This window comes from Bombus bifarius, unplaced genomic scaffold (assembly GCF_011952205.1).
Source record: "Bombus bifarius isolate JDL3187 unplaced genomic scaffold, Bbif_JDL3187 scf7180000007978, whole genome shotgun sequence".
NCBI lineage: Eukaryota > Metazoa > Arthropoda > Insecta > Hymenoptera > Apidae > Bombus > Bombus bifarius.
Genome location: NW_022884363.1, coordinates 3,789,700 through 3,815,361, shown reverse-complemented (window position 1 = coordinate 3,815,361; position 25,662 = coordinate 3,789,700).

Sequence of the window (25,662 nt, the reverse complement as noted above, 5' to 3'; positions counted from 1 at the left end):
CTCAGATCCCGCGGTTAGATTTCCTAACAGAGAACACAGCAGCAACCGCCACTCTATCCTCTCCTCGTCCGATTGTAACAATAAACCGCGATGCTTACCGCGATTTCTAATTAGCAACCTTGAGTAACGAGTAGGCGGAATTTTAAACGTTGCAACTGGTGCGGTGCAACGTGTATACGTGTGTACCTGCTACGTTCTACCACCGATTTTTCCCTCCGATTTTCCCTCTCATTTTTTTCTTTTTTGTTTCGTGTTTCCTTCGGAATCGAAAAAGAGATCACGTCCCATGTTCCGTGTCGATGATACGGTCTATGACGTGCTAAACAAAACGAGTTAATTAACAGGGGATTCGCAAGATAAGTAATACAGAAACTCGGCTGTCGTTGTTGAATATCTTTCGTTGTTCAAAACAACTCCAAAGAATGAATGCGGTCGTTTTATCGCATGTCCCTATCGAATCGTAAAAACGATGCAGTTTAAGCTACCGTGTTTATTAAATTGTTGCTTTGTCGCAGTTAAATCTCGCCGCTTTCATTAGATATCACGCAGGTATAAAGACGAGGATCACGGTGTAATCCTGTTCCACTTCGGCCTTCTTTTTCTTCTCTTCGTCTTTTGTTGCTTGGTGTTCCCTTTTTTCATTCTAGCCACACGCGTGTAACATGCGTACGATAATTTTACAAGCCGTCGCAACGACGACTAACCACCGTAAAATATGTTCTATCACGCTTAGAATGGATTTATACAATTATCACGGAACGGAAACGGCGAGCATCGGGTAGTTTGTTCGAAGCTCGTCCGCCGCACGGTTATCGCCCATTTGCAAGACGCTACGTGCTCTAGCTGCTTTATGACGCCGAGTTCAAAACAACCGCTCTTCGTTCTACCAGAATTTAATACTCCCAACGTAGACACCGTGATTTTAAATATTTCTTATTTATCAAATGTATTTTGTCAAATTTAGTAACGACTCGCGTATTCTCAAATTCAAAAAATTCGGTCGTTACCAGAGAGCCTAACGATAGTCACAAAGTGTCTTTAATTTTCATTCACCCAAAACACGAGCCTTTAACGAAATCCTTTGATTCGCTGTGATCGCACCTTTCACGAGATCGGTATCAAAGCTGCTTTGGCATCGTCTGGGAAAGCGTTCGGAAGGGGTCGACAGCCCTTCTTTCGGCTGGCATTCGCGCGGCAGAGAGAAACAGCAGATAGGTGTGGTGACCGGAGTTCTTTACGGTGGCGAGAGACAAATATGATCGGCGGCGCGCTGCTGGCGATGGCGTTCATTATGGCCGCTTAATGGCGCGATTTACCATTGAAAAAAGCTGGCGACACCGTCTGAATGAGCCATTACGGGCCGGTCTACAGAAATAATTATCGTAGCATTGACACAAAAGGGCGTTGGCTGGCTGGCTGGCTGACTGGCGAATGCCTCATTGCCGGCTACACATCCAGCCTCGTGTGTCGTTGGAGCTTGGCTCTTGTTCCTTTTCCCTCCGCCTTCTCCTCTCTCTTTTTCTCCATGATCTATTTACGATACAAAGGACGTCTCATCGCGAGCCATGGAAGAAAGGCCGAAAGACGAAAAGGAAGAACAGAGAGAAAAGAAGAGGGAAGCGCGAGCCAGTCGGTCGACGTCGACGGTGGCGATGCTCCGCGCTGGAAAGGCAGATTGTTTGTTTGTCGGGAGCTTCTGGTGCGCGCACAAACAAGTGGAAACAAATAATATCCTGGCCGCATTACGCGAACGAGCCGATGGAGAACCGACGGGAGAGAGGGTGGTAGAAGAGGATGAGGGAGGCACAGTCAGGCTGCCCCAGGGCGACGGTAACGAGGCGAACGAGTGCCGTGAACCTACCGTCATTAATGCCGGCCTCGGGCCCACGCGTCTCTCCGCTTCTTCCCCTCCCCACCTTTTTATATACTTGCTCCTCGTCTACTGGAATCGAACCCCCAACCCCTGCAGTCGAGTCGTTTTTCTCTCCGCTCTCGCGTCGTTTCGTGCGTGTCGCGTTTTTCAATCGCCTCGAACGGAACTGGAAATTGAAGAAGTTCGATTGATGAGAAGTTAGCGACGGGTGGTTGTTAGCGACGCGTGGCGCTAGATCGTCGCTATCGTTGGGGTTCCACTGTCGTTTCCTGATGACGAATGATCTTTGTCTGGACGATTTGTTACCACTATAGAGGAAATTAAACGTATTTCGCTAGAATGTAACGCTCTATGCTGTTGTCTATGTCATCTTTGATTAATAATCTTTTTAAAACGTCAAAATTGTGATGTGGTTAATTGACGATGATGCTGCCATGCGTTCAAGCTTTTCGAAATATTGCTCGTCGTGATATTGAAACATTGCTTCGTATTAGAGACGATGAAGACGTTGATCACGGTAGAGTACGCGCTTAGTCGTACAGCTCGTGAGCAACAAGCCTCAAAATTGCTGGTGGATAGTCGTAAAGGAAAGTACACTTTCGATGCCATAAAAGCGAGGCACGTGGATCAAATCGGAAATTGTCGACGAGCCGTGTCGAAGGCGGAGGGAGAGATGCACATTTTCGGCCGGTCATCGAGTGGTGTATTCGACTCAGAACATCGATTATGAAACGAGCGGGGCCTTGAAGCGTCGTAAACTCGCGGAAGGTCCGGCTCTCCCGACGATTGACCCTGCTACCGTTAACACGGCAGTTCTCTACTATCTGTTTACTCGCGGCGCTCCGATGAGACGTTAAATCGCCGAGGAAAATCCGCCTCGATTTTCCTTCTCCTCGGGTTTCTATGAACTTACACGAGACTAGCTTAACGCCAGGTAATCGCTTTTGAATGGAGGAAATCGGTGTATTAACGTCTTTGCTTATACAGATAATATATGCACCAAAATTTGTGCGATATTTTATGATCTTGACAAGCAACAACATAACCGTAACAATAACCGTGAAGATACCGAATAAAATTCAATGTAAGAACGCTAATAGTTTCCATAACAATTTGCAATGATAATGAACTGTGCAGTTTCTATCGTGTTCCATCATTCCAAGAATTATTTACTATCCAGGAGCTCTTGAAAAAAAATTCTTTTACCACTCCAATTGCTTTACATAAATATGCAAAATCCAACAGAAAGAGACCAAAACTTCTCCTCGATCTTCGTCCAGATAAGTCTACATCCTGATACTAGAATAACGGACGAAGCGGCTGAACGGAGGAACAACAATCGCCTGCTCCTCGCGTCTCCTCGACGCAACCACCTGTATATCCGTTATTTATTCTCTGTTCGACCGCTGACTGGCTTAATTGCTCGGCCAACATCGGCAGCGCTACCTCCATTAGGCTGCAAGCCGCTTAATGCGACTGGTATACGCGGCCGCTTCATTTACGCTTAATATGGCGCGTACGTGCATAAACGTACAGGCGGTTTCAGCGTCTTCGAGCTCGTGTAACTCGCGGCTGTTTGGCCGGCGATCGGCTATCGAAGGGAAAGCCTTTCGGCAGAGGATCCTCCCCGGCGTGTTTCTGCGTTTATCCGACCCGCGTGCACACACAATCGCGTTTCCTCCCACCCAGAAGCGACTACAAGTCCGCTCGAGTACACTGCACACACGCCTGGCTAATGGCTCGTGGTGCACAGGTAATCCCACCGCGTGATCACCGTTCCTCTCTCTCTCTCTCTCTCTCTCTCGCTCACACACACACACACACCGTCTCTTTTGTGTCGAAATTGTTCAATGTGTGGACGTCGTTGTATCGCATAGTAGAAGCTGAATTAGTTAGTAATTGTTGGAATATGTCGATACGAATCGTGAAAGTTGAAGCGCGGCCCGATAGTAAATGAATTTGACACTTTAAAGTTGTGAGATTTGATTCTTCTACGACTGACGATGGTTATATGGTTAGATCGCAGCAATCGTATTATACAATTACCTTTGGACAAATTTGTCGCTTAATAACAGTAAATCGGTCATAAAACCGAAACGAATGTAATTGGATATTAATAACTATAATACGAGTATTTTCATCGATTATCGGACAAATTCCAACGTACAGGTTATTAAACAGTATTATCATTTCGTAGTAAATAATATTTACGCAATAAAATGTATGCGTAATATATTCGTCCAAATCCTGCATCGAATCCTCCATCGGATCGGTGGGGCAGGTGCTTCTCGAGATTGTTGCTGTTGCATACATATAATTGGTCGAGATACTCTTTCGACATGGGTGCGATCGGATAATCGTTTGTACTCGCTTTCGCGTGTACAAGAAACGGTAATTACGCGGTGCTCCATATAATCAAGAGGATCGGTTGGCCTGAATCCACTTGCACGCGCAACTAAGAGTTACAATAACGCGGAAGAATCGATCGGTAGATTATTATCGGCTATTATTGGCGAAGGTTACGGCAAAAGATGAGTCTCTACCGACGTTCCAGTATACGCGGGTTCAAAGACTTCTTCGAACAACAGCCACTTTTCTTTCTTTCCCTTCTCCTGTATTTACGTTGGGATCACGAAAACGATCGCTCTTCGAGATCAACGAAACCGAAATTTAGCGGAGGCGTACATCGATACGTAGTCGCGAGCATGTAAAAATTCTCAAGTTAAGAAGCGGAGAAAACCAATGGTTTCAACGATACACTCCGTCGTCAGTAACACTCGGTCGCCGCATTATTTACCATAACTTTCATTGGCAACACACGCTATATCTCTTCCGGGTGGGAGCAAAACACGGTAGGAGGGTGGAAACGCGGCACTCCGAGCTACGCTACTCTCCCGTTCCTTTCTCGTTGCCCTCGTGCCGCTTTTTTTCCTCGAACATCGGCAGATTTGTGGCTAGCCGATCCTCCCCAGGCTCCGTTCGTAAAATAAGGATGCGCGATGCGAGAGCTCGATATGCTAGCCGGCTTCCTTCGAGGCGTATTCCTCGAGGAACCCTCCCTCTCGCGCACCCTCCGGGAGCTTTCACAGCCAGACAAAGCCAGCCCTTTCCGCCGGTCTTCACACCCTCCGCGTTCTCCCTCTCTGTTCCTTACCATCGCCACCCCCATCTATGTCTTGCTCCTTCTTTCGAACCGCTCCTCTCTCGTCTTCTCTCCTTCGTCTACCCCTGCACCCCCGTATTCTCCCTTTCCGCCGCGGCTCTCTTTCCACGGCGACGAAGCATTGATTGCAGGTTCACAGTCTGGAACCTCAATTGTCGCATCTAAGGCGCGCTTCCACGCCTCGAACAATCGCCTCGCTGCCGCTTCCTCTTCTTTCTCACCCTCTTCCTTCGCCACCCGTCCCAAACCGTTCCTCACCGCGTCGTTCCGTCGACGAGCGGTGAACGTCGCCTGAAAACGAGCTATCGTCGCGTTTTTCAAAGTATCCATCGAAATTACAACTACCGAATCGCGTACGGAACCAGCCGCGACGTAGCGGAAAGCTTCAAGGGACAGCGATTTCTTTCGATAGAACAACCTTGCGAAATTTTAATAAATTTTAATCGCAACAAGATTGAAATCCTTCTCGAGGACGGGATATCGATAGTGTTTCTTCTTCTCTGTCGGACTTGCAGATGTACGAAGATAATTAATCAAGATTCGACGTACACCGTAGCGGAACGGATTTCTACCTGGATGGAATTAGTATTCCATTGCAGAAATGCGGCGCTATTGAATTATAATCGGGGCACTTAAGTATTCTTGATAAAGAACCGCTGCTCCGGCAATTTCGTGAAACCGAAACGGGTTATAAGATGGCGCTTTCTTTCGCGTGGTGTAGCATCTCCGATGTTCGAGCAACCCCTCATTATATTCCCATCGTAGCCAGTTATTAAAGCTGTTTCTCACTTTTATGAAACAAAGAAGCGCGAATTAAGCAATAAATATATCCCTCCGTCCCGCGGGCAACGCCAGAATCGAACGATCGTGACGCGGCCAGGTGCGTTGCACCTTTTAACATCCAAATTTATACCGCGAGAGTAATTTCGTGTTTTTGTTCTTTGTTTTATTTTTACTTCGTTCGACGTATCGTTGTCGCTATATTCTCACTCGCGGAACCACTGCGCTTCAATGCTTTCCCAAAATAACACAACTGTCATCTCAAGTTCTTTATATTATCGAACAGACTTCGACGTTAATCATTTATTCACCTGGCAAATCTGACTTCTGCGGTTGAAAAATTCGCGGATCGGACAAGAAATAATTTTCAAGAAGACGTATTAATTCTAGAGAAAAATCTAAAGATACCGGATATCGATATAAATGAAGTATTTTAAATCAGATACCTATGAATTTAACCTTGATGTCACTCTCGCCCTGAAAAACAAACAAATTTGATACTTGAAGAAAAATTTTAATACGATCTTAAGGAAATTTTCGATCAAAAATTGTAAAAAAAATGTTAGCAACTGCGAGATGTATCGTGTACCACGAAAAAAGATACAAGTCTCCTCGTGGATCTTGTCCTCAGGATGGTAACTGTTTGTGGCACGTAACCGATTCTAACGAAGGAATGCTGGGCGCGTTTCCAACCGGCATCGCGTCGTATATCGTGCAAATAAGTTAACACGATGCGAGTACAATGGACGCATACCCTGGTCCTGGTTGAAAAGGAGGCGAGGGCGATAGCGGTTGGCTTGTTGCGACAATGGCGCGGTTACTTTGTCCAGGAAGCATAGCACCACCGCTTCCCCACCCCGTTGGTTTCAGCCACGAGACGCTAATGCAACTTCCGGCGAACCTCGAGGAAACGGGGCGGGGATATACAGCATGTATTAGGAATAGTTTTACAGCCTGTTCCTATACAATCTACTGAAAATTATGCCTTCACATTCACATACGTACATCTTAGAAACGATCTTTTATTTTTACGTACCTACTATCGAATATTATAAAATTTTCTAAATGCTTTTCAAAAAATTGTAAGGTCGAATAATGGAAACTATATGCAGAGATTCAAAGAAGAAAAATCTTATTGCGGAAGAGAAATTCGCAAAACGAAAGCAATTAAAAAACCAGTAATGACAATATTGTAATGATTTCAGGTAAAGATAATTCTCTGGTTTTATTGTTTATGTGCCACGAGTGACGGCGTATAGACGTACTCGTCTAATTCCACCCTACGTAGATATCTCCGGATAGATAGAAGAGGACAAAGATCGCGAAAGTGGAATAGGACCGAGCGAGACAGCCTCGCGGCTGGAACACAATGGACTCCGCCGGCTTAATATAAATCGCAGTAACGATATTCAAACGACTCGCTTCCGCAATTACTTCCAGCCTGCTCAATTGCGATCCGTAGCTTTCTCGCACGAGGTGAATCGCGTCGTACTGACGAGCGGAATAAATTCCTTGTAATGTCGGTCATTGTAGTCGGATAAGAGAAGCTGAATTTTCTAATTTTCGTGTTCGACGCCGTAATTCTCCACGAATTTCGTTAGACAAATTACGAACGCGGGTGAAGTACGAAAGTTTAATTACAAATTGAAATTCGGACGATAGAATAATTTAAAAATGCAAATAAATAAACAACGAATTATCCAACGTAATAGAGTTTCCGAGAGAAAAAAGCGGTTTGCGAAATCATGTGAGAATAAATTCAAGGTGAAAGCCACACGAATATCCAGAACGCGAGTTCGTGGGACAAACTTCTTTCTAGGAAAGTTTCATTCTTGAGTAGTTGGCCAGGATGAGCAACATAAAGCCAACGTCCTTGCCACTCTCGATAGCTCCGACGAATATCGTTAATTATGCCGGTGCTGAACCAATGAAGCGTCGATAAAAAGTTCGAACGACCTGGCTGGCTGCTGTTGCAGCGGTTGCTGCGCCATAACTGGCCGACACTGGAGTTAGGAGAACGTGGACGACGAAATAGGCTGTTCGGGATCCTTTAATAAAGACACCATCCTCGAGAACGAGGATCCCGGAGGTGGGGTGTTCTTATTTCAAAGGAACCGACCACTCGATCTTACGAACCTGAAGAAGTACTCGTCGTAAGAAAGGCACGGATGTCCTCTTGGATCGGAAAAGTACACCCAGGTTAGCTCCTTTCGCTGCTGGTCCAGGATTTGAAGTGATTGCGATGAATTTTTGAAGCAAAGATCTTGAAAATACCAAGCGAATATCGAGATTTTGCTTATTTAAAATATTCGTAGCTTTGGCAATTAATTTCCCCCTTTTTTTCTAAATATTCTTTCGTTATTAGTCGTATATACTAAAGACACATTGCTATACATCTTTGATTTCATGTATCCCTCAAAAAAGTAAGTCAAAGTTAAATTCGATAATGATCTACCAAACATACTGATAAAGTTATTCGCCTTCCACTCAGAACAATCTGTATGTCATTAATATAAAAGTCTCGCAAAGAGAAACGATCCACGTCCGGAAACCGCAAAGCGATTCTCTGACAAATCCATCGTAAAGCCAGCCAGCTGTATCCTCTCGAATCGCCTAGTTCGTACAAGCAAAAGACAAATGTCGAGGCGACGGAATCGTTCGTGTACATCAGAGCCGTCATAACGCGTACTTCACCAATGGCAAACGTCTCAGGGTCCGTGTCCTCGGCTCCATGGAAGTAGCTGCGGGGCGTGAGGATGCAGTCGCGCCTAATGCGCGTTCCGTGTCGCCGGGGTGGCTGGTATTGCGACGGAAAAGGAAGCGTTCATCGACGAGCGAGACCTTCTCCTTCAACGGGCTACGCTTCTCGTTGGTCCGGGTTGGGGGACGCGAGACACGTGTTTCTAGGGTGCCGATTACCCAGCGTCGCCTTCTTACACGCGTACGTCGCTCTGCTAGCGTAATGTCCCCACGTCGATAAAAGCCCCCGGATGTCACCACGACGCTGTTTCTGATTTATGCAACGGTGAAATATGAATACGACCCCGCGTTCGTTGCTTCGAACTTTTTCATACGAACCTTTTGATTAACAACATTGTATCGTTACGAGGAAACTGAATAATAAGGCTATGGGTCGTCAGAGCAACTGTGCACCGTAACACTAACCTAATAAGTATATGGCAAATCAAGATGGTTATCAAATATTTAAACACAAAAAAAAAAACAACATGAGTTACATTATGCAGCCAGCAATCGCAGAGGTAGTCGTGTGAATTCAAATTTAGTTTCGAACAGTTCTCGTAGAAAGAGCTGGGAGGATCAAGCTTAAAGCGGTCTTCTCTAAACTCCGAGTAGATGTAGGACGTAGGTGACCCGACTTCGGACACCCTCGCTTAAGAGCGTATCCACGGTCGAGCTTGGAAGGGAAAGATGAGATCCAGGCGAGGCAAGAGTAGGAGTAAGAAGCGGAGAAGGTGAACGACGAAAGAGGACGGCAAGGGTGCCTTGGTGGAAGAGCAGGGAACGTGAGCTGTATCGCCAACCGCGGCTTTAATAAACCCCTTGGATTCCCGACGACGCACCATTGTGGCGGAGTCAGCCCGATCCTAAGGTGGTAGCTCGTCTTCCCTACCCTTTTATTCCCCCGCGTCGCGGCGCCACCTCTTCGGCCCCGTCTTATCCTCCTCTTAGTCCTATCTCTCTCGAGAGTCTCTCAATATCCCTTTGTTTAGGGTGCTTACGAGCAGTCGGAGCAAAGATGTCGTGTGCCAACGAGGAGAGGCGCACACTAAACCCTCGACCCTAGACTTTGCCCGGATTCTAGCCAGAGTCTTCCCCCGAATAGCGAGAAACAGACGATTGTTCTGACCCTTTCCGACCCGACTACCTCGTATACCTCCGATTTTAGCTGGTTTCCACTTTTTTAAGCCCAATGGAATCCGCAGAGAAATCGTGTTGACGAGATGAGGATTGTTCTCGAGAGACCGAATGTGTTACCGCGTTGAAATATTCTTTTGAAACATTAATAAAAGGCGTAATTGAAGGCTCCGGTTCGATATATGTACATACTTGGGAAAATTATTCAAATGTATTAATTACGTATATTCTAATATCAAAAGGATAAACTTTCTTCGAAAGAAAAATTTTATAAATCAACGATTCGCAGTAATGTTTCAACGATTGTACACAGTTGCGTATCAATTGAAACTAAAAGTTCAATATTTTCCAAGCGGTTTAAAACTGGGGTTACACGATGTTGCTTTTCTCCGGCGGATCCAGCGGCCCCGCATATCAATCACGTCGACGTGGAGGAAGAGAAACCGAAAAGTGGCTGGCCACGTGGGTCAACGGAGCACGGTGTTCGACCCATTGTCGAGTTTTCTTTCGGCACGTGGCCCCATCCGCCCATCCAGTTTAAGAGCCATCGAATCCGCGTACACGCGCCCCAATTGCTCGTTTCGTTCGTCGTTCCGTTCATTAGGACGGCCCGTGGGCAAAATATGCTCGCATTTCCGGCTCGTCGAAGCCGCGTACACATGTCCTGAAATAATCAATCTTCACTCCCTTCTACTCCGTCCCTTCCACGTATTTTTCACGTATAGCTAAAAGAAGCTGGATGTTAATATAAAGCTACGTTTCAAGTGCATGGCGCGGTGCACGAAATATCGAAGCGAGGAGAAGATTACTGCAACTATATCTCTACCGTAACGTGGAAGACTGTGATTACGTAGTATTCGTATTTGATTGCTTGTATTTCAAAGTTCAGTACACACAGTAACCAACTACGTTTGAAGATTTGACAAGTCGAGACAGTATGTACATGGTTGGCTTAGTATCCTCCTCGTAAAAGTTTGCAGCTTTGCTGCATTCAGATGCGGATTTCTCAGGATTTGACAAAACAATAAAAAAGGAGATATTGGTAACACGAAGAAGTCCTGAAATTAACAAACTATAATTTAATAATCAGTTCTACCCGCTACCGTCTATGAACAGTTAATTATTTTCACTTTATCGCGATAGCATCGAGATCAAACAGTCAGAACAAATGAATTTGCGGACCAGACGTTAAAGCGGTATCTCTGTCGAAACGCGTTCGTTCAATTACGCCCTTACGGACACGCGGAATGCGAGAGCGTGAAAGGGAGCGAATATTTCAGTGGACGAGACGCGTCAGCTTGTCCCTCTTGCAAGGACGAACACGAGCACACATCGTGAGCCTAACGCCTCACCGTTTCCGGCCATATAATATTAAATGCTCCGTATACGTACAGGGAAGGTGAGTTTCCTATATGACATCGGACGTCGTTCTCGCTCCGAGCTCGAAAGATATCATCCAGTCGCGAGACAGGATATCGCGTTACCGCGGCGATTGCAGGTGAGAACGACTCGCGCCGGATTTATTCATAAAGGGACTCTGACGAGAAAGCCCCCGACTGGGATAAACTGGCGGGTAGACAGAGATAGGCAGAGACGGGGAAGAAGACGGATAGAGGGAGAGAAGAGAAGCAGCGACAGGCAACAACACTCGGATTCGACGGTATATGCGTCGCGTTTATATTAAAAGCTTGCAAATTCGTCGCGAGCGCGAGCTGTCCCGAATGCAAAAGAGGAGAATGACGAGGATAGGTACGTTTGGCGGAAGTTGAAGGGATTTGGTTGGCTGGCCGCGGGGCTAAGGGATGGAAAAGCGATGGAAATGTGGATATTCGAGCACCGGTTACTCTCTTTCTTTCTTACTCTACGCTCTCTTTAGACTAATATTAGCACGATGGCGAGAGCGAGCGAGCGGCCGCAGAACCGTAGACGAGTATTTTTAATTATTATTTACGAACAAATGGGTGGAGCGAAGAGAGACGGAACGGTAGAGATGAATATGAAAAAGCACTTCATTTTTTTAATTGGATACGCCCGGCCGCAGAGCGGTCGCTCCGCGTCCGCGTCCCGTACCCGCGCGCGCGCGCGCGCGTACTCTCGCGTTTCCAACTGAATTTTAATTTTGATTAACCGACAAAAAGCGCGACGCGAGGCGCCGCCTCGCTGTTTGCCGAATTCACCAGACGACGCCGACGATGAAACCATATTTATGGGAATACAGAGCACGGCCTCCCACGGTTTATTTTAAAACGATAGCCAAACCGATCCGACCGAGAGCAAATTTTCCAGCGTAACCGGGAAAGCGTACCGTCAACCAGTTACGCTCGCATTTTCGCAATTACGTGGTATCGCGGCTTTGTAATCGAACGCGATAATTGCCCAAGAACTTATGGATTGTGAAATACTGTTAGCACTTTAGCGCTCACGCGCTGCTCCCCGGGGAGAGATAATCGCTGGTGATTGCTATTATATCGCTAAGTATGGAATTGTTCCCTGCAAAGTGTAATGTTCATTTCTTTCTCAATCACCGATCTGCGATTTGTCCTGATGGAAGTTTAATCTGTTAATCGTAACCTTCCTTCGAAAAAAACTTCTACAAACATGGAATTAAGAATTAACAAAGAAATCAATTTCACAAATTGTAGTAAATTGTATGAATTGAAACTAAATTTTTTAAATCGTGGTGAGTGAAGTACCGTAATATATTAGCAAAGAAAATCTAAGGTGCGACGACGAAGCGACCTTCGCAGAATTTCCCGGGCTAATTTTCGACGCACTTACACAGTCGGCGCGCCGGCTTTGGCGCGCACCCGTTCCTTCTCTTTGGCAAGAACCATGCCTCCGAGTACCCTACAGGGCAAAAGTGTGCTCATGGTAAACATCCAAGTGGTTTCTTGGAAGGAAGAACACGGCTACCAGCTTGCAAAATAGGCATTCGTCGACACTAGCCGCCGTTTACCTTTACTCTCTATTTGTACTTATTTTCCCGTGACGAAAGTTCCAACATGTCGCCGCGTTCAAATCGACTTGCCGGTTATGGCGAATATTTATTTTAACGCTTCGCTTCTCGTAATAACATCTATTATTTCAACATTCTTCTCGATCAAAGGAAATAACGAAGAAAAACATCGGGCATGTCAAAATTCTAATTCATAAATTTCAATCCATAAACGATCCACAAACATCATAACAGACTAAAAGATCAACGAGGTACTCGAGAGTCTTCGTTCGACCTTCCTATTGTAATAATATCTATTATCTCGACATTCCACTCAATTAGAAAAAGGAGCAAGGAAAAACATGCTGTCAACACCTTATCAAAATTTCAATTCATAAATTTCAATCCATAGAGAACCATTGAAATTATAAAAAACTAAAAAAGATCAACGCGGTACTTTAGAGACTTCATTCGACCTTCCGGATCCTTCTTCCGACGGCCAAACAGCGGCTACGACAGTGAATACGTGCAAGTTGCAGAAAGTGCGACAAAAGTGCAAGAAACATGGCCGCCGACGATAGGGTTTACTTGGAACACTTGTGCATGCAGGTAAGCCACGCACGTACACACACGGTCAATTGGTCGTGCGGACTGCCTCTGTGAGGTGCCTCGTTGAGGTACCGCCCTCCGGAAGTACGGCCCTGTCTCACCCTCTCTTCCCTTCCCTTTTGGCTCCCTTTATCCGACTTCGTCAACGACTCGTTCACTCTCTCGTTTTGCAAAAGCGAACACACGCGGTCGTGTGTACACATCTATCAATGACAAATGCTCTTGCGTGACCGTGCTTTGCTAGAGTAATGAATATCAGCTACAATTCCCAAGGTGCCAACCGCGTTTCACCGTCGTAATTAAACTCCGTGGCTGTGGCTACCAGTTAAAAGATCAACGTTTAGTTACTAATAGGCCGGGAAAGATCGAGTCGGCGAGCCGTGCCCATCTTCTGGATAATGATCTTCTTTTCGGTGAACATGTAGAATCAACACGCTCTACACTGTAGATTCTCACTCGATGTTGTCGCTCGCAAGGGACATCTGATTTTCTCACGATCTCCTCGCTCACATTATTTTTCAAGATACAGAGGAAGTAACGTGTTGTATCAGTGTCTTGAGAAAGGACGATGCTAATTTTCGGAGTGTAAAACGTAGCTCTAAACAATTACGTATAGAATTCTTGATGTTATCGCTGATGAACAGACATTATTTTGATTTCATCAATAACGATCGATGGAACGATAACGATTGCAATTTTGCACGTTTACGAACTGGAATTATAGTACTTACACTGTTTTTTAAATACGGCATACCATCAGCTTTATGGTTGTATCTGTTAAATAAGATGTCCGTGGAAATGACTTATTTAAAAGCACTGGCTTTTTGTTGAGAAACCGCCGATAGAATTATTCAGCAAGGAAAGAAGAAATTTCACGTTTTACATGAGTTTTAGGCAAGGGAAGTATGGTTGGATCACGAGCTAACAAGGCGGCCGGTGGTTATTTAAAATAGTTTTATGACTGTTACACCGGTGGGTGCAGGATGCCGAGTAATTTGCCAGTAAACTGAGGCCTCCGGCAACTCTTAAGTCGGCCGAGGGTCTGATCATTATTATCTCCGCAGTAAAGAAATCTCTCGACCGCAGTGTTGCCGTGGGCGAGTTCCTCGTTTCCGACCTACACACGCGCAAAAAAAGAAAAGGTTCTTGCTACTGCTAACATCCTTTGTCTATCATAACGTAATAGACCTTGTACACGCTCCACTTTGAAATCACAGCGTTTGAATTCAAGGATCTATATCGGGAAAGTTTTATTAATTTAATTAGTATAAATTTTACGAGGGGCGAAACGGAGATTTCCATTCCATGATCTTCGTTATGAATGATCTTCGTGAGAAATTAACGAGACACCAAGACTGCGAAATCTCAGCATCGCCAAAACAAATAGAAAGAGGAAAAAGACTAAAAAAAAACGCGAGAGGAGCTTTAGTCCAGCTATCGGGGCTGTATATCATCGATTATACCACTTAATATTCGAGGAAGCAGCTTACCTCTCCGGCTGTTCTCTCGATTCTTTTGTTTCCGAGAAACGAGGAGAGAGGAAGAGCGTTTCTGGCCGGGCTACCCCCAGACAAAATCAAAAAGAGACACACTGGGGCTTAGAGCTGGGTCCACTTTGGTTGGCAGGTCTCGGGGGACACGCGACACTTTGGGTGGCCGTTCGCTCATCCGCCGGATAATGGATTCCAGGGCTACACCTTGGCATCAGTTATTTTAATCCGACGATTAAAAATGTCAGACACATGTTCGTGAACGGCGCGATCCCGTGGCTGCAGGCTGTGCAACTTTTGGGGATTATGTCCCCTGTGGCCCAACAGGGTGAGACGAAAGGCACTGTCGTCCTTCAGCCACGCCAGTTTTCACCCGATCTTCGCGACCAACAGATTACGGGGCTGTTGCTCGCGACTGGAAATTTGTCCACCGCGAGAACGACTCTGTCCTGGACAGCGGTGGTCCGATGAGATCCTCGCGCGAGATTCAACGATGTCTCGCGCTTTCGCTCGTTAGTCGTTTTGCTTGTCTAACGTCACGAGGAATTTATCACTGTGACGAATTGATCCAAAGGATTCGCCAGGGGGGGTCCGAAATTGTATATGTCGTGTCGATGTGGAGTATACTTTCAGCTGAGAAACAAAAGAACGTAAAAGGATCGTGAACCTAACGCGATCCGGTAACCTAATGGCATTTGAGAAAAAATATTTTTTAGAGCAAGATACGAGGAATGATGTACGAGATGTATTTGCAAAATAGAATTCTATACTTTATTTAAACCTTTCTTTTCACAGTATTACCCTCCTTGATCGAAAAGACGTAGATCATGTCGATAGATATCATCAAAAAATCTACTTTGTCCAAAATCTCAAGCTAACAACAAGAAACACAGGACGCGTTATCCAGATTTTCACATACGATCGACTTACGCGTTTTCCAGAATTCGATCCTAAAATGATACGCTATCGAGACAGAGGATAAGGCTTAAGGTGCGGTGTGCACAGGTGTCCCGACGCACGGGGCGCATTTCGAAGGATGGCGTCCGCGGGGGCGGAGACGGAGGAAACGAGGACACGCACACACGTGCTCGTCCCTTGAAACGAGGGTGAGATACGAAGCCGCCATCGAGGACGCGATGTTTCGAGCAGGCCGTCGTTTCGCTTGGTGCTCTCCGTCGGCAGGAAGTCTGCCTGATACCTGACCGTCGAACGATACCATCGACAGCCCGTACATGCGTCTAGATTCTAGATGTTTCACAAGCAACGTTTATTATGGTAATTTTCTTGAATTTAGGTAACGATATTCCTCGAAAGGTGTATTAATTTTTAGTATTTATTAGAGAAACGTTATACACGGTGCTCCGTTTTTTCACTAAAGATTTATTTCGACGATTATATATGTATCGAAATTGAAAGATCAGGTTTTGTAATAACATGTTATCGGATTTCTCCCGTTACCTCGCACGTATGCTCGTAATGAAATCACGGTAAAATATACATTTCATAATTTATCGACGATAGTAGGCGAATGAAACTGTTGCATAAAACGTCAATTTCCACCTTAGCTCGCTCCACTACTACGTGCAGATCACATTCCTCAACTTCTTTTTACACGACGCAACTGACGACGCAACTGAACTTTAAACTGACCTTTTTTCTCGAACGGATAGCGCCACAACCATTTCTCCCAAGAACACAATTACCCGCGTTCTTGTAAAACTACACGCAGTTTCCCAAAACCGAGACCACTTTCAATCAACAGAACCCTAAATAAAATTAACATCTTTTGGATTATGGTTACAGTGAACGCATGTTCATAAGAATCTATGCATATACTTAATTGTTCCGGAGTAGTCGTCCTCGTTGTAACTGTCTCAGCCTAAGACTAATCATAGCTATAGTCTCAGATAATTACGATATCAAGAAAATTATAGTCGACACATTAAATTGCTTGAAAAAATTGAAATCTGCCTCGGATAAGAGCAACGACCATAAAATTAACTCTAACCTAAGCAACTGGAGAAACAAGACACGTTCGCTGGTAAGGCGGTTCCATTATAAACTCGGAAGAGAGTAGACGAAGGATGGAATCACGAGGAGATACCACACCCCGCTGCGAGCAGCGGATTCGCGCGCGTGTTAACACGTCTGTTTCACGCGGTCGCGTGTAGAACGCGCGTGCACACACGCCACACACCTGTCCGGCGACATCAGGGTATACTAGGGGAAGTGTCGCTAACTAAGTTGCTCTCGCCTCGAAATTCCTTCTATCTGTATCAGCGTACGATGTACCCAGCCACTCAGGAAATAACGGTTCACCGAGCACGTAGCACCGGGCCTTTGTCTTATTTCACAGCAGCGTAGCTCCGTTTATGGTTTTATTGGACCGTAGTAGCGCGTGCGACGCCCGTCCTAGCTTTTCCAACAACGGAACGTACAAGAAATAGGTTTGGATACGTGTCTTCAGTTGGATAGTGATCCATGAGAGTTATAGATAAATGAAATAATTTTAAAGTGCAATATGATTCCACTTACTCAAGAAAACTTCAGGAGAAAACCTTTTTCGTTGGAAAATTGAATGTTAATAAAAATTTCGTTCGGATAAATAAAATTCTACTGTATTTATTTTATTATTTATGTTCTGTATTCACACATATGATGAAGTATCAACAACAACGCGTAAAACATAGAATACAAATTACAATTAAATACCTTAAGATTAAGATCAGACTGCTGCAACCACGATAAGACACCATGATAAGAGTTTGAAGATAATTACGGTTATGGAGTTGAAAGTTTAGATATACGGTATTTCATAATTAAAAAATTTGTGCGATACATGGTGATTTTATCAGCAAACGACGGGAAAGAAGAAGAAAAACTGAATACGTTATCTGCTGACTGCACGAGATATACTAGCTCTGCTAATAATATTCGAGAGCAGAGAAAATATTTCCCTTATCTATATGATTCCTTGGTAATCTACTTACGTGATTTCGTAATTATTTAGAAAGTACTGTGAGTAATTTCCCAATCTAATTTGTATTATTACTAATTAGAGCATATAGGAGGATTTAAAGTAATAAGCTGAGGAATATTTTCCTATAATTTAACTAACCTTTTTCACGCTTCGCTGACAGACTTTTTATACGAAATTGCTCATTGGAAAATGTGGAAGGTGAGACTCAGACCTTCAGTTTTATTATCTTTTCACGTAGTTATACTACGATTCCAAGGATGTTGATTTCCGTCTCTGATAAATTAATATATATTATAGTACATAAGTAATGAGTAATGAAGTTCTGAACCGTTAATTTCCTATCTGTAACGCGTTACAAGAGTGGTGCATCGATCAAGAGCCGTGTAGCCCAGCTCGCGGAGTATTCAATCTCGATTTACTCCCAACAACCAATTATAGTATCTATCTGCAACATTGTATAGAGGCGAATAGTATCAAATTATGATACAAGCATACTAGAAAATAACTAAACCGGAGGGTAGGCCGGAACAATTATTACATTGTTACAAAGCATATATACGCGCTAATACGTAATTACCACGGTCAACAAGTTGTTCGTACGGACGTTAGGAAACCCGTGCATCGTATATTCTTATCTACGCTCTATTCACACATTCTATACAGTATGTATCCCCTATCATGCATAAATATTTGGGCACCTGGTATAAATTAACTTTATTATCGAGATAAGACCAGGGACGAAAAATCGATTTACAATTTTTTTCACTAATTTATTTTACATGTTTCTAATAATTTGCAATTGTCGAATTTCGTAAAACCAAAAATCTCGCATTTTTAAAACAGGTCCCCTGTATGAATGGGATTTATCCAACATCTCGAGTTTCGAAGATACACTCTATATACGATGTAAACTCAAGAGGAACGAACCCTCTGGTTAAACGCGAACGTCTCGCTTAAACGTTCGATTCCGGCGATGTAAAAACTTCAAAGCATCGTAACTACACCTATTACCGTCCGAACCTCGGTTCCCTCGAATATAAAACCGGCAACTTGCCGCCTCGTGAATTCACCAACAACGTCGGGCCAGGCCGCGTCTTTTTTTCTCGCCGTGGCGGGCCTCCACTTACTAATTAACGTAACCGGACCATCAATTTGAAATTGATCGGCCTTTTTTGCCGAAAAGTGATTCGAGAGGAAGGCACTGTGCGCGACGAGCATGAGACCGGTGTACGTCCCCCCCGAAATCCTGAAGAAATTCGTTTATTCGTTAGTACTGTGTTCCTCTAATTCGTCCAAGAATCAGTGTCCCAGAAGCAGGCTGCTTGGTAAGCGACAAAAACAGAGGCTGTTTCGTGGTTGCTGCTTTAAAAGCAGCATGTATCTTGTATGTTTGTTGATTCGATCATCGAAGCTGTCTGGAATGACGGCGAAATACATCGTAAGTGACGCGGCACAAAATAATATCGATAAATCAGGTTGCGCGTCTAGTCGAGTATAAATTCAATTTAATCAAATGACTTGCTTCTCTCGCTGAACCCATCTCCCTGCTAGATATTCGGACAAAGAAGCGCGCGAAATACTTATTATGAATATTAACGATTGGAATCTCCACCTCTTCGTTCATCGACGAGACGCTACAGAAGATATACACCTCCGCTTATGGATATTAGGATATTTGCTGATCTCGTGTAATTATGAACCTAAATTATCGAAGGAAGGATTAAGCGGTTAAAAGTATTCGCTCGAGATAAGGATTTAAAATACGTGAAATGATTTGCAAAAGTTGTCTACAAGAGCGATAGAAAAAAAAATGAGTTAAAAGTTGCATATGGAAACCCACGTTCTCATTGAGAAAATATCGAAAATAGCGTAAAATTGTATTCTGACAACGATTCTTCCGAAAATAACGAAGCCTCAATCAGCGATCAGTACGAATGAATTTCGATAAAGAACTTCGAATGCAGCGAACTCCAAGGCCCAATTAGCGACATTGACGGACACTCGCGAAGGAGGAGAGAAAATTCGTGAGGGGGAGCGAGTACAGGGAATACGCGCACGTCGCATCGTCGCGCAACGCATGATCGGCAAAGTTTCGCAACAGGCCACCTTGAAGCGGTCGACTGTATAAGGCAATGACCGCCGCGACTAATTAGACTATTAGCCAGCCGATCAAGGCAGAGGCCGCGTCGAAAAAGGCGAAAGCTACGCGGCTCCGTCGACGTGAGCGAATGCGGTCGCCGTGCACGAACGTCGCGGCACCACGAGGCGTGAATTACGGCGCGAACTTCTTGCAGCTGCGAGTCGACTCGAGATCCTGCGCACGCCCACGTGCGTATGCGCGACTTCGCCAGGATCGTCCGTTTTCAATTAGCGTACGCGTGACCACGCGCGAGCGTACGTGTGCGATAGGAAGACGGAGACGTTCCACGATTGTTGATCATTGATCTAGGAAAGAAGGCGAAACGAGTGTGGCGAATATGGCTATGTGGTTGTTAGAAATATCGAATGATACTTTGATCAATATCAACTGACAAAAGATATTTACGTCATAAATATATCGAAAATTCGATAAGATATAGAAATCAGGTTGAATTATAGCTGCAGTTACAGACGTCGATCGATCAAAAACATCGAATTACTTTCCTATACTCTTCGTTTATTACTGGTTTATGTGAGAACTTGTCAGGCAAATGGCCTGGCGTGTACTAATACCCGATACTTATCGAAGGACTGGTCGAGTAGGGATGAAGATACGAGAACGATACGGGAGCATATAGAGAACACCGTGAATACTAATTTCATGAAACATTCTTCGACATCTGCCCATAAAATACGGTACATAAAATTAAAGTACGAGCATGAAACTTTTACCGTGTACGAAATAACGGTCTGTAGTTGAATTACACGGAATGTCACACAGAATTGTAGAATCAACAAGTTTAATCGTATCGTTTACAATATCTGAACGATATTCTTGAGAATCTGTAAGATCAAACAAGAACACGTTTCGCGAACGTTTTCAACGACGCTCGCTCGTCGTATCGTCGAGGATAGCTAATAAAGTAGTCTAAGAGACAGACGATATTTCTTGGACGAGCTAAGTACCACGATGAGAAATGATCGAGGCTGAATCTCGAATCTGAACGAGCAGGTCGCCGTTTTCCAGGTGCGAGCCGTTCAGCTTGCAACGCCGGTGCAAACCACTCCATAATTCGCGGGTCGTCGTGAATTATGGCGGGTAGCCTGTATGCACCTAACAACCCACTTCTCATCGAGGCGCGATCGTACGCTTGCCTACGTATAATGCCTTCGTGTAGCTGTATTATCCCGGTCGGTAGCGTCCCTACGTAACATTATATCACGCAGACGCGCCCACGCGGCGCTGTTTATGTCCCAGTCCGCAATCCACGTGCTTGCTGAGTATATTTGGAGGAGAATCCACGGACGAATGTTGAAATTGTTAATGAAGCTCTTAATAGAAGTTCATGGAATTGGAAAGATTTCGTTATGACGATTATTGGAGTCTCGGACGAAGAAAATAATCGAGTAGACAAGAAAGACGCGAAAAGATCGTAAAAGTGGGGAAATTCTTAATTCAAGGGTCGAAAATTTTAGGTCTGGTTTTTCAATGATAATGATACAAATAATAAATATGATAAATAACCTTCTCGTGTGTTCTTCGTATAGAATACATTAAACTGCCGATCAAACGGTAATTTTAAACCTGGTACTAAAAAATGCACACCACCTACTTTCGTTCGTAACGCCCTATAACGCAAAATTCGTGTTTTAGCAGTTGGTCGCATATCGGGTATAAAAGCGAAGATGAATTGGATAAATTCATGGAAATTTTCTGGCGGCTAACAGGCGACGAGTGAGCGGTCAAGTGAAAAAAAGTTTGGCCGGAACGGTTGCGTAATTGATGTTGAAACTTGACGGTGTTTACAGCGAATGAATCGACCCGGGGGGAAAAAAGCATGAAAATCACGGGGAAAAGAGGGCGCGACGCGTTACACCACGCCAGGTAATACGTATCCGTCTGGCAATCTGTGTCTTCGTCACTTTTATGGATTCTGTACGCTCGAGTTCACTTGAAACGGCGACACGCGTGTATTTTATGACGTGTCTCTAGCAGCGAGCACTGAATATGCTCGTGGCTCGCAAAAATAACCGCAGAAACACGAAACGGAATTTAAAAAAAGCCCTGCCACGAAATAAATGGCGTAACGCGCCTATGATAAAGCGTCGTGCCAGAGATCGGGATTGTCGCCGTTTGAATTACGGTAACGCGAATTCCGTCGCTCGCTACGTTAGCAGCAAAAATCTCAGTGGCACATAGAAGAACGGCGGGAACGATTCCGTTTAAAAATCCCCAAAATTGCGAACCATGTAAGGTAAGGATTCCGATAATTCTGTTTTTTATGCGTTTAAGCATTTTTACTTTAAGCGACTCGAGGCGTTGAATGGTAAAAATGTCTCAAGTTGAGAATTTTCTATTACAAAATCTGAGGATCTAAATATTTGAGGATTCGAACATTCGCGAGTTCGAAGATTAAGAACTTTTGAAATGTAGTCGCTTCCGAACAAATGCAAAGATACAAAAATTTAAGTATACACTCGTCCACGACTTGATATTTCAAACTTGCAGCCACCCAAACATTAAACAGAAAGATACAAGAATCCGAGAAATTCAACCGTTTACACCTCGAAACGTTCGTCAAAACCCAATTACCGATATTGCGATGACCAGTAATTATGGGGCTCGTGAAAAGCTAATTTTACCGTGATCGTGGAATCAGAAACGGCAGACTGGCGAAACCACGGAGCCAAAGGCTTGGTTCACGCAGAAGTGAGGTGTGCGATAGCGATCTGAAAACGACATTCCCGAAACGGCGCGGCGAAAGGGAAGGAAACTATTGGAATCTCCCGGCCAGCAGGATCGTGGCACGGCCGTGCCAGGGGAATATTTACAGCGAAGAGGATCGAAAAATCGCGACGGGAGTATAATGGCACCGCGTGCCCCCTGAGCCGCAAGATCGGTCTCGCTTATCGCCGGATCGCGGTGTGAATTTTTGCGTGAAACACGTGTTAAAACATGCGCGAACGTCACGTAGATTGCACGGCAAATCGAGCACCACGGTGAACGCCGAAAGTCGTTTCGAAACCCAAGGAATCAAGCGAAGATCCGAAAGGCTGAGGTAACGTTCCGGTCAACTCATGTAACGGCTACTCTAATGACGCGTTTTAACGGCGTTTTTAAGGACGATATTTAACGGGATATTTGGATTTGGAAATAATTCCTTTTGTAATCGGATCAAAAATTTAACTAGGTTAAATTAAATAATTTATAATATTTGTCTAGTATTTAATGCTTACTTGAACCGAATAATTTGAACTGGCCTGCCCTTTTCAAATGAAATAAATATACAAGTTTTGAAGAGAAAAGAAAGAAAGAAGAAAGAGACGGGCGAAGCGTACAGCAATGGTACTACATAGAAACATGGAAGCTCGAATGCCGACGACTAAGTACGGACTTCGAAAAGCACACGGTACTATCGATGGGTCTCGGTCGTGGTATATAAATATATCCGCAAAGAACGGAGAAACAAATAGAACCGAAGGCAGGCAACAAAAGAGATAGAAGGATCGCGTTGGTCACCGTCTCTACATCGTCGTAGCGAGATTCACAGGCATCGAAGTAGCGTGCGCTCGCGCGCGTCCACCAGGACCACAATGCTATCTCTGCGGTGGGATCAAATTGTCGAAGAAGGAACGAGCATATTTCGCGTGACCCCGCGGTAAAAGCGCAGCAGCGCGAGCTGCGCGGCTCAATTCCTCTGAAATACCTCGATATATTTGTCGCTGTTCCTGCCGCATGCTCGCTGTATATATACGGAGACGCAACCCTTCACCCTTATCCTCTCCTTACCCCGATCTCCCTTCCTTCCTCCCATGGTTCCTCTCGATCCACGGTGCAGGCCTCTCCCGAGCTGCTCTCCACGGCATTCTTCGGAGTATAAATCTCGAGGGAATGCAACGAGTGGTTTACCTGCGCGACAGACCTGACTCTTGCCAGTGATCTCTTTGGTACCTGTAGCAAACTGATACAACTCGCTTAGGAACATTTTCGATATTTTAAATTTTTGGAGAAATTGTCAATCGAGCGGTGAATGAGTGATGTGTTTTATTCGTTGAGCGAAAATGTTTTTAGTATCATGAGCCAGTCCGTTGTCCGGTTTTTATTCTTTACATTTGCTCCAAGGATAAGGGTTTGCCAACGCCAATAATATGTCAGAATTTTAAAAGATAATGAACGACTCGGCTGAACAACTGCTAAATCCGATAACACGAGCTAGAAGACGAAATACGTATGAAATTCGCAAACGATCATTCCCTTATTGATAAAGTAAAAGTCTTGAAACAAACAATCGTTGTAACTCGCCCGTCACTGCCTAGCCGAGAGATATCGATACTTCTTGGCTAGTAATTATATAAATCATCGGCGTGCAAGCGACCGAAGGCATCTTTCGGCGCGGTGCCCGGTCGGCTGCCAACACCTCCTCGACAGCGGCGCATAGTTCCTCGGCTGAGACGCGATATATACGTCGCGATATGTATCTGCCGTAAACCCATACTTAACAGCGTGTCGAGCCGCTCGTTCTCGCTGCACCGTGTCCTCTTTCTCCTTCCTCGCTTCTCCATTCCAACCTCCATCGTTTCCTTTCAACTCCGTCCTCTTCCACTTCCTCTGCTTCGCTTCTTTCCTCTTTCTTTCTTCGTCCTCCGGTTCTACCCTTTTCTCGACCACGAAGCGTCCCAGCTACCCGCGCGCCTCCCTCTTTCTCTTTCTCTTTCTCCGTTTGAATGTGCATTAAAATGCCGACAACCCTCGCGGTCGTTCCGGCGTTCGAGCGTTCCACAGCTCGCAGCAACGAATTTCAATTCCTCACGATTTCGTGGCTGCGAAACGGCCGGCTATTTGCATGATAATTGCAGTGCGGTCTAGCTTGGATCGCCCGCCACGCTGCTCCAGATACGCAACAAACAACGTTTCTACCACTTGTAACAGATTAGATAGGCGCGGCCGTCCCATGGCGGAACGCGCTCGCCCGTTCGTTCGTTTGCTGCGGCGACCGCACGCGCGCTCTTCTCACGGTTAGCGGTTTCGATGCGTGTGTCGATAGGCGGCTGCACGAACCGGATGAATATCAATGACGATACACGACTATACGCCGAGCGCCACCAGACCCCTTGTCGTTTCAATTTCGAGGTCGATGGTTTACTTCGACGATAGTCCAAGTAAAGGGAACAACGTGTTCGAGATATAGGAACACGCATTGTCTACGTTTGATTTACGAGAGAAGGCCGTTCGTGCGTTATAAAGTGGTTTCGCCACGAAATAAGTTAAATGAGTACAGGAGTTGACCCTTCACCCGTGAATTATCGCCCACCGTGTCGAATTCGACGTTCGCTACGTGTCTTCCGGAGAACCTTTAGCGCGGCAGCTGCGCCCGCAAAAGTGGAGGACGCGCTCGAACAAAGAGAACGCATTATGCCACGATGCTCGTTAAGGCCACCGCTTTATCCAACCCGGCGAAACTTTGCGAAATGCCAATAATTGGCGCAAAAATGCCGAGTTATCTTAGCGGTGGCTGCACCTGTCGCGGCAACTGAAACGGACCAGCGTGCATGCAAATGCGAGGTCCGTTCGCATACCAGAGATTGATATCTGCAATAAGTCGCCGCGGTTAAACGAGGGTGTAACCTGCTGCACGGTTAACAAGCTATTCCCGACCCAAGGAGCACGCTTTTACGTGTCACGGGATATATTCGCGGTTCGTGCTTTCCCTTGGAGAACGGAGGGTGAAAGGCACGAAAGATGGAAAAACAAGCGACGATTTCTTCCTGTTCGTTGAAAATCGGCCAGCGAGATTTAACGACGGTTACGCGATAAGA